Source organism: Geospiza fortis, unplaced genomic scaffold (genome assembly GCF_000277835.1).
Source record: "Geospiza fortis unplaced genomic scaffold, GeoFor_1.0 scaffold106, whole genome shotgun sequence".
In the NCBI taxonomy this organism is placed as follows: Eukaryota; Metazoa; Chordata; class Aves; order Passeriformes; family Thraupidae; genus Geospiza; species Geospiza fortis.
The window spans coordinates 775,764-783,579 of record NW_005054377.1 but is presented as its reverse complement, the minus strand read 5'-3'; positions in this window follow the sequence as shown (position 1 = coordinate 783,579).

Genomic DNA, 7,816 nt, shown 5'->3' with positions numbered 1-7,816 from the left:
TAGTTGACAGAATATCACTCTAAGTATCTTCATTAGACTGGCTTTGAAAATGTTGTCTTTTATTGCTGATTGCTAAATCCAACAGCAAAGTCAACACAAGATCCTAAGGGAGACAGGTTCAGATGAACCCAGTTGGTTTTGAGTTGTCTTGCATGAACTACAGAGCTTTGCCTCAATAGGATTTTATATTACCAACTAAAAAATATTCCAGTGACAAAACAGACTTTGATGTACCCTGCTCTGGTTACATGTTCTGGATCACAGGCCCAAAATGGTCTTATGCATATTATAAATATTATAACAATAAATGGACAAGAGGCTTCAAGTTATGGCCACTAAGGAGTTCTCAGAAAGCTCTCATCCCACTGGTGAAGAGAACAGGGGGAAATTCAGCACCAACTTCAAACCTAAATGGACATGGCTACAACAGTCAGACTCCCATTATGCTTAGTGGGGAATGACTCAATACAGGCAATGGAGACAGGAAATCACTTGTCTAAGTAGAAGTATCTAATTTAAGACTGACTTGGACTCCACGTTTTTGGCTGTAGAAAATCCTCTCCAAATCAGGAATTTGACCACCAAGCTCCAACGTAGTCACAAGACAAGAAAAGCCACCTAAAATAAGGTAATTGCTGATGAATCTCATCTACTTGAAACTGCCCACGTGGTTGCCCAGCAATAGCATCCTTACCTGGTTCTTATCCTGACAGGATACAGTGTGATGAGCTGGGCCATGTTCTGAGCCTTCAGAACTGTTGTGTCAGGAGAGAATCATTGAACACAGAATTGTTTAAGGTAGAAAAAACCTCTAAGATCATTGAATGCAATCATTAACCCAGCACTGCCCAGCCTGTCACTAAACCATGTCCCCACGTGCCACAGTTACATGGTTTTAAAATTCCTCCAGGGATGGTGACTCTACCACTGGCCTAGGCAGCCTGTTCCAATAACTGATAACCCATTTAATAAAGATTTTTTTCCTAATATCCAATCTAAACTTCCCATAGTGTAACTTGATGCCATTTCCTCTTGTCTTATCACTTGTTCCCTGGAAGCAGAGCCCAACTCCCACCTGGCTGTCCCCTCCTGTCAGGAGCTGTGCAGAGCCACAAGGTGCCCCCTGAGCCTCCTTTTCTCCAGGCTGAGCCCCCCCCCCAGGTCTCTCAGCTGCTCCTCATCAGACCTGTGCTCCAGACCCTGCCCAGCTCTGTTGTTCTTCTTCAGACATGCACCAACACCTCATCCTAAGACTAGAAACTAAACAAAATAAGCTTTGAACTAGTAATTTAATTTTAAAGTGAAGTTTCTCTATATATATTTAGTGTTTAAAACAACACTTTCCTAAATGGGCAGGAAAAGTTTTATACTTGTGGGTATGTTCACACTGAGAATAAAAACATACTGTGAAACTTCGACTTTTGCCATGAAATGGAAATGCTGAGCTTCAGACAGCTCAAGAAAGTTCAGTAATGCCCTGCAAAATCTTTAGCACAACCAAACCCATAAAGTGGCTCCACAAGAGGACATGTGAGTATCACTGCCAGTCTTTGTTGTGCCAGTCTGATCCCCTTCCACCAGATGTTTTTGGGATGACAGTCCAGACAAATTACCTCAAACATAAGAGACCCCTTGAGTATTTGAAAAACTCTATTCAGAATCACAGCTTCTAACTTGGCACTTACCTTAAGATATTTCTGACTGTCAGCAGCTATTAAAAACAAGAATAACAATGGTTATTTCCATAATAGCTGTATTTTGAAATCTCAGAGCACATTGTGAACTTAACAGATGTATCTGAGATGTATGGATTCATAGCATCTATCAGGGAATGCAGACCTGTTTGGGCAAGATCTGGATTTCTGTTTTTTTAAATATTCCATAAAGAAATACAGATAAGGAATGAATACAGACAAGGAATGAGATTTCTGAAGGTAGGAACACCTGCCCCTATCCCAGGACTCCAAGCACTGTCCAGTCTGGCCTGGAACACTTCCAGGGATGGGGCAGCCACAGCTTCTCTGGGCAACCTCTGCCAGGCCCTCATCACCCTCACCAGGAAAAATATAAATATAATGCCTTTAGACCGCTCAGTCACCCTGGTACTGATCCTACTTTAATGAGAAATCCATACCACTTGGTGAATGTCTCAATCACTTCCAATGTGCTGTGTAACTGCCACTTATGCAAGGCAAAACTACAGGAAAAAAAATGTTTTGCTAAAAATGCAAAAAGTACCTAAAGATAGAATAATCTAATCTGGAAGGAAAATACAAAAATAAGCTAGGAGGGACTTGATGTGTTTAGCTGAGGAATAGGTCGCAAACACAAAAAAAAACTTTGGCTTCTCCTTTCCCATAATTTTTCATCATTTTCAATCTTGTCAGCATGAATAATATTGTTGATTTTTGCTGGGATTTAGAAGCAGCTGCAGAATACAAAACAAAATTGAAAAACAGTTGAAAGACCATTCATCTATTTTGCTTTTAGCTGAAAGACTCCTCCCAGATGCAGACAAGTAATCCCACTGACTATAATCCCATAAACTACATCTGATCACCATATAGTTCAGGTTTTGGGGGATTTTTTAAAAAAGTCTTTTGAAACACACAAACAAAAAGTTACTTGCATGTTATATCTAGATGGCATTATGAGTGCCAGAGGTTCTGATCTGATTTTGTACAGGCATTAATCTTCTCTGCTCATTCCTTCTGTTTATTTCTGTTCTGGGAAATCAGCCTTGGCCCATATTAATTCCTAAACTGTACCTGGAAATTTTGTTTGCCTGGATCCAAGTCAGAGTCACCTGGCTATGGAAGGTGTCCCTAATCACCCAGTTTGGGAGGGTAACAGGAATTCACAATAGGGCATGACCAGATCACACCAAAAGGCCTCCAACCTGCAGAAAAGCCCTACCACACAAAATCATAGAGTCATAAAAAGTTTGGGTTGAAGGGACTTGAAAGCTCATCTCATTTCAGCTCCTGCCATGGGCAGGGACACCTTCCACTATCCCAGGTTGCTCCAAGCCCTGTCCAACCTGGACTTGAACACTTCCAGGGATCCAGGGGCAGCCACAGTTTCTTTGGGCAATCTGTGCCAGGGCCTCACCATCATCAGAGGGAAGAATTTAATGCAAAAACCATGTGAAAAAACAGCTAAACAATCAATTAACATTCAGTTAAAAGTAAATAGAACATTCTCTGTTTTGACTGAAGCACCTTTGCCTTGCTCTGGAAAAAAACAAAACAAAAGTATCATGTTTTCAGGTTGGTCTCAAACCTTGTGCCTAGGAAGCACCTTTTCCACAAACTAATGATGCTATTTTATCTTATGTGGTGTGGATGGGTTATTTTAAGTTAATTTAAGTCCATTAGGGATACAGAAAAACTAATAAGAGAACTTTTACTGCTATTTATATTCAGACAACTGAATTAAGCTTGCAGCCAATACTATCAATGGAGTCTAGAGACAGATTAGCTGGTCAAATGGAGCAGGCAGACTGCATGTCATTACACGCTCCACTGAAGAAAATTTCAGCCAGATGGTGAATCATTAAATACCTGCCAATAAGCAAACACCCTTCCCTTCACCTGTGGGTTACCCAGCAACTGGCAATTTGGCAGCAATACACTTATTTTTATGATTAACCTTGTCAATCCAGAGGTACTTGCTTTCCCAAAGAGCTGACCTTTTCCTACATATTATTTTTGACAAGCAATGGATCATTACCCTCTGTTACTGTCAGTGGTTTAATGTTCAGTTTTCAAATTACTATAGAAGGCAGAGGCACTAACACCTTCTGTTAAGATTTCCTCACACTTTCCACAATGAGGTCTTGCTATGCTGGAACTTTCAAGCTGAAATTTTCTTTGCCACATTTGTTTCTCTCTCAAATGGCAACAGATTCCATAACTCAGTTTTGGGCTAACTTTGTTCAGATCAGTGTGGCCTCATAAAAAACAGTAATTTTTGATTCAGAAGTTCTCTGTCTTTCACATCAGAAAGGCACAAGAGAACTTCCCCATCCCTGGAAGTGTTCAAGGCCAGAATGGAAGAGACTTGGAACCTGGTCTAGTGGAAAGTTTCCCTGTCCATGGCAGCGGAGTTGGGAGTCAATGACCTTTAAAAGGGGCTTCCATCTTAAACTATTCCATGACTCTATGAAGAGAAAAAGAGCAAAATCAGTAGAATGGACCACGCTCAATTTGCCAGAGAAAAAACTCTGTATTTCCAGGTTTTCCTGAGTTTTACCTTAGATATATTTGTCTCCAGATTAAGGGAAATGCTGCGTATGGCAATAAATCAAACTCTGCTTCCAACACTGAGAGCTGAAAACATATAAGAGCTGTTCTGCTCTGTTCTCTTACAGCAATGTGAAGAGCTTGAAACACTCTGCAAACAATAGGGATTTTCACAAACCTGCAGAAAAAACAGGAATGGAAGTCAAACTTCCTGGCTCCTTTGCCCTAACCATAAGATTGAATTTTTTTCCTAGTCTTGCAGTTTCCAGAAGTTCAAGGTGAACTTAGTGGTAAGGAGATCTGCTTGGGGCAGAATATATTGGAAAGAAGAGTGTGCTGGGATTTCGTGTGACTCTCAATCCTCAACTGCCTCTCTCTGTGGGCATTTGGTGTGAGAAGGCTCTGTGCCTAAGTGCTGCTCAGCTCTTTGTCCTCACTGATGTGTTTTCTTCTCTTCCCTCTGGAGCACACTTCAGTGGAGCTGTTTTCAAAACGGGACAAAAAAAAAAAAAAAGAGTCAATGGCAGTATGAGAAAGAGAAAAACCAACCAGCAGGTTTTACAGTAAAAGAATCCATTTAGTTACTAAGCCTTGATTTGTTACCGCAACATCTGGGTTGTTAAAAAGCTCCCAGCTGAAACTGGGCTGAGCAATCCGTCTGGAGATATTTCCTTCTTTATATTAGCTGATATTGATCAATAAGTTCATTTGCAATTTATCCAGACCATTTTCTATGCTTTTCCAGCTGGATTTCTATTCAGCTACTACTTCTCTTACTGCCAGACCATTTGCAATTACATTATGCACCTACACAATGTAAGTTTCCAATTAACAATTCTCTGACTCTCCCAGGTCTAAAGGTGACATTACCTTCTATCCCTCAACTTTCAGGCTTTTTGTTCAATATTTACAGCTTGACTTTTTGTTATGTGCCCTGGCTTGTAAAGTGAAGAATACTGATGTAAAACCTTACAAAATTACTGGCACAGGCCCTTCCAACCTACAGGATTAAATGCAAGAGGATAAAACCCACTTGCAGCCTAAGGCGACCACAGTCTCAAGTTACACTTTTTAGGTCAATATCTTATGTTCGTTGAGGTAAATATGTACCACCATTCTGGCCATAAAAATGTCAAAAAGCCACACATCAAATAATCACAATTTATTTGGGTTGCTTCGATTTCTCATAGTATCTAATATTTCACATAATCACAGAATGGTTTGGGTTGGAAGAAACCTAAAGTATCATCTCATTCAAGCCCCTGCCATGGGCAGGGACACTTCCATTAGACCAGGTTGCTCCAAGTCTTGTCCAACCTGGTGTGGAACACTTCCAGGGATGGGGCAGCCACAGCTGCTCTGGGCAACCTCTGCCAGGGCCTCACCACCATTAGAGGGAAGAATTTTTTTTCCCTAACACCCATTCTAAATCCACCCTCTTTCATCTTAAAGCCATTTCCCCTGTCCTATTCCTTACAAGATACTTTCCAAAACTTTTTTCATGCAGGAGTATGGGCACAAGCACAGTTGCCAGCAGGTTCTGATTACTCCATTGCAAGCTGAATTTGCAAAACAGTTTTGTGCAAAGGGCTTGTGATGAAGAGGATGAAGCTCAGACTGACCAGATTAATTCCTCAGCCATTTCATGGTCACCTTTTTCATTGCATGATGGCATCATTAAGTACTAGGCTGAGAGTAACAGTCCGTTCCTTTGAGAAAAAGAGTAGAAAGAGCCGCTTTTGAAGAAAAAGGCTTGGATTGACATATTTGTAAAGTTTTCACAGAGTTTCGCATGTTTTCTAGTGAGGCAGATATCTTTCAAAGGAGATTATTTTAAAGTTACCGTTTTAAAAAAAGAGAAATAACCAGTATTTCCAGGTTCTTCCCTTGCAGAGCCTGTGGCTGCAGAGCCATCTTGTGGGGGAGACTGAGACGGTTCTGCCAGGAGGAGACCTTTTTACTTTGGTTTTTTCACATGGTGTGGCTTGCTCAGGCAGCAAAAAGTCTACACAAGACATGCTGCTCACCCCAGCATCTGTTTCACTCACCTAGGAGGATCAACAAGTCTTCTCACTCTCTGTAGAGATTTCCAAACTCCCTCAGAGCTGAAACACAGAAGCCAGTATTCCTCTCACCTGTTCCTAATTTAATGTTCCAGTTAGGAGGAATTTGGAAATGCTCCTCCCTCGAGATTTCATCAGTTCTACTTGAAAATAAAAAGATGCCACCTAAATTTCACAAACTGAACAAATGTTCCTACAAATGGGTACAGCTCCATATACAAGAAGTGAAAGCCTCTGACATTAAGGCTGATCATTGGTTCCATGATTTTTATTGGGGGAAGAATACAGGGAATAGGGAAAATTCCTCTAATTCGAGTGGCTAAACATTCCACCCTCTTTTGGAGACACCACTACTGAGTGCTGAGTCTGGAAAATGGAAACTGGGAATCCCCTAGAGTGCAGAATGTGGGATCACAGCTGGGGGTGGGGATAAAATTATGTCAGGAACAGGGTGTGGGGAACTGGGGGGATCCCTGGGATGGCAGGACAAGGAGCTGCTGGAGAGGCCACAGACATGATGAGTACGCTGGAGCATCTCTCATAAGGAGAGATGGCAGGAACTGGGCCTGGTTAGTTTGAAGAAGAGACGATTGAGAGGGGATCCCAACAATCTGTGTAAGTATCTCCAAGACAGGTGCCAGAAGGAAGGTGCCAGGCTCTTTACAGTGGTGCCCAGCAACAGGAGAAGGAGAAGTGGCTGTAAAATTAAGCACAAGTTCCACCTAGATATGAGGAAGAGCTTACATTGAGGGTGACAGAGCAGTGGAGCGGGCTGCCCGGGGATTTTGTGGATTGTCCTTCTCTGGAGACATTCCAAACCCACCTGGACACATTCCTGTGTCAGCTGCTCCAGGTGACCCTGCCTTGTCAGGGGGCTTGGACTGGATGATCTCCAGAGGTCCCTTCCAGCCCCAAGTCACAAAATTACAGAATGGTTTTTGTGGGACAGGACTTCATAGACCATTCCAACCACCCTGTCGTGGGCAGGGACAGCCTGCATGTATATAAATTGATGGATGTATATAAAGACCTACATGTCTATAATGTAAATATGTCTGCACACAAGTTCACATATTTTCCACTTTCAGCCTGAACAGCCAAGGAGGACAGAATGAAACCAAAGGTGCTGTTTTACGTTTCCTTTAATTTTGTGACTCCTGCCTGCAATTATTTTGTGATTATTTCTGTACTCAGCAGGGGGTTGCCTTATTGCTGGCACATTTCCGATGTTGAGAGTATGATCGGTATTAGCTGAGATCTAATTTTACAGGAAAATAAGTAACAACCGATCAAAATTGCTTAAAGTGGGAATAGGTTTCGCAGAGCATTCGAATAATTCTGCCCAGGGCTGGGGGCTCCCTGGCTCAGGTGGGTGATTAAACGGAGTTTTTAAACCACTTATGAGCACGTTGAAAACTGAATTTTAAGGCGTATTTGAAAGTCTCGGGTCCCAGCCCACACATTCCTGAGGCCGCGCCCCCGCCTCCCCCCAAAGCCGGGAGGTGCCGG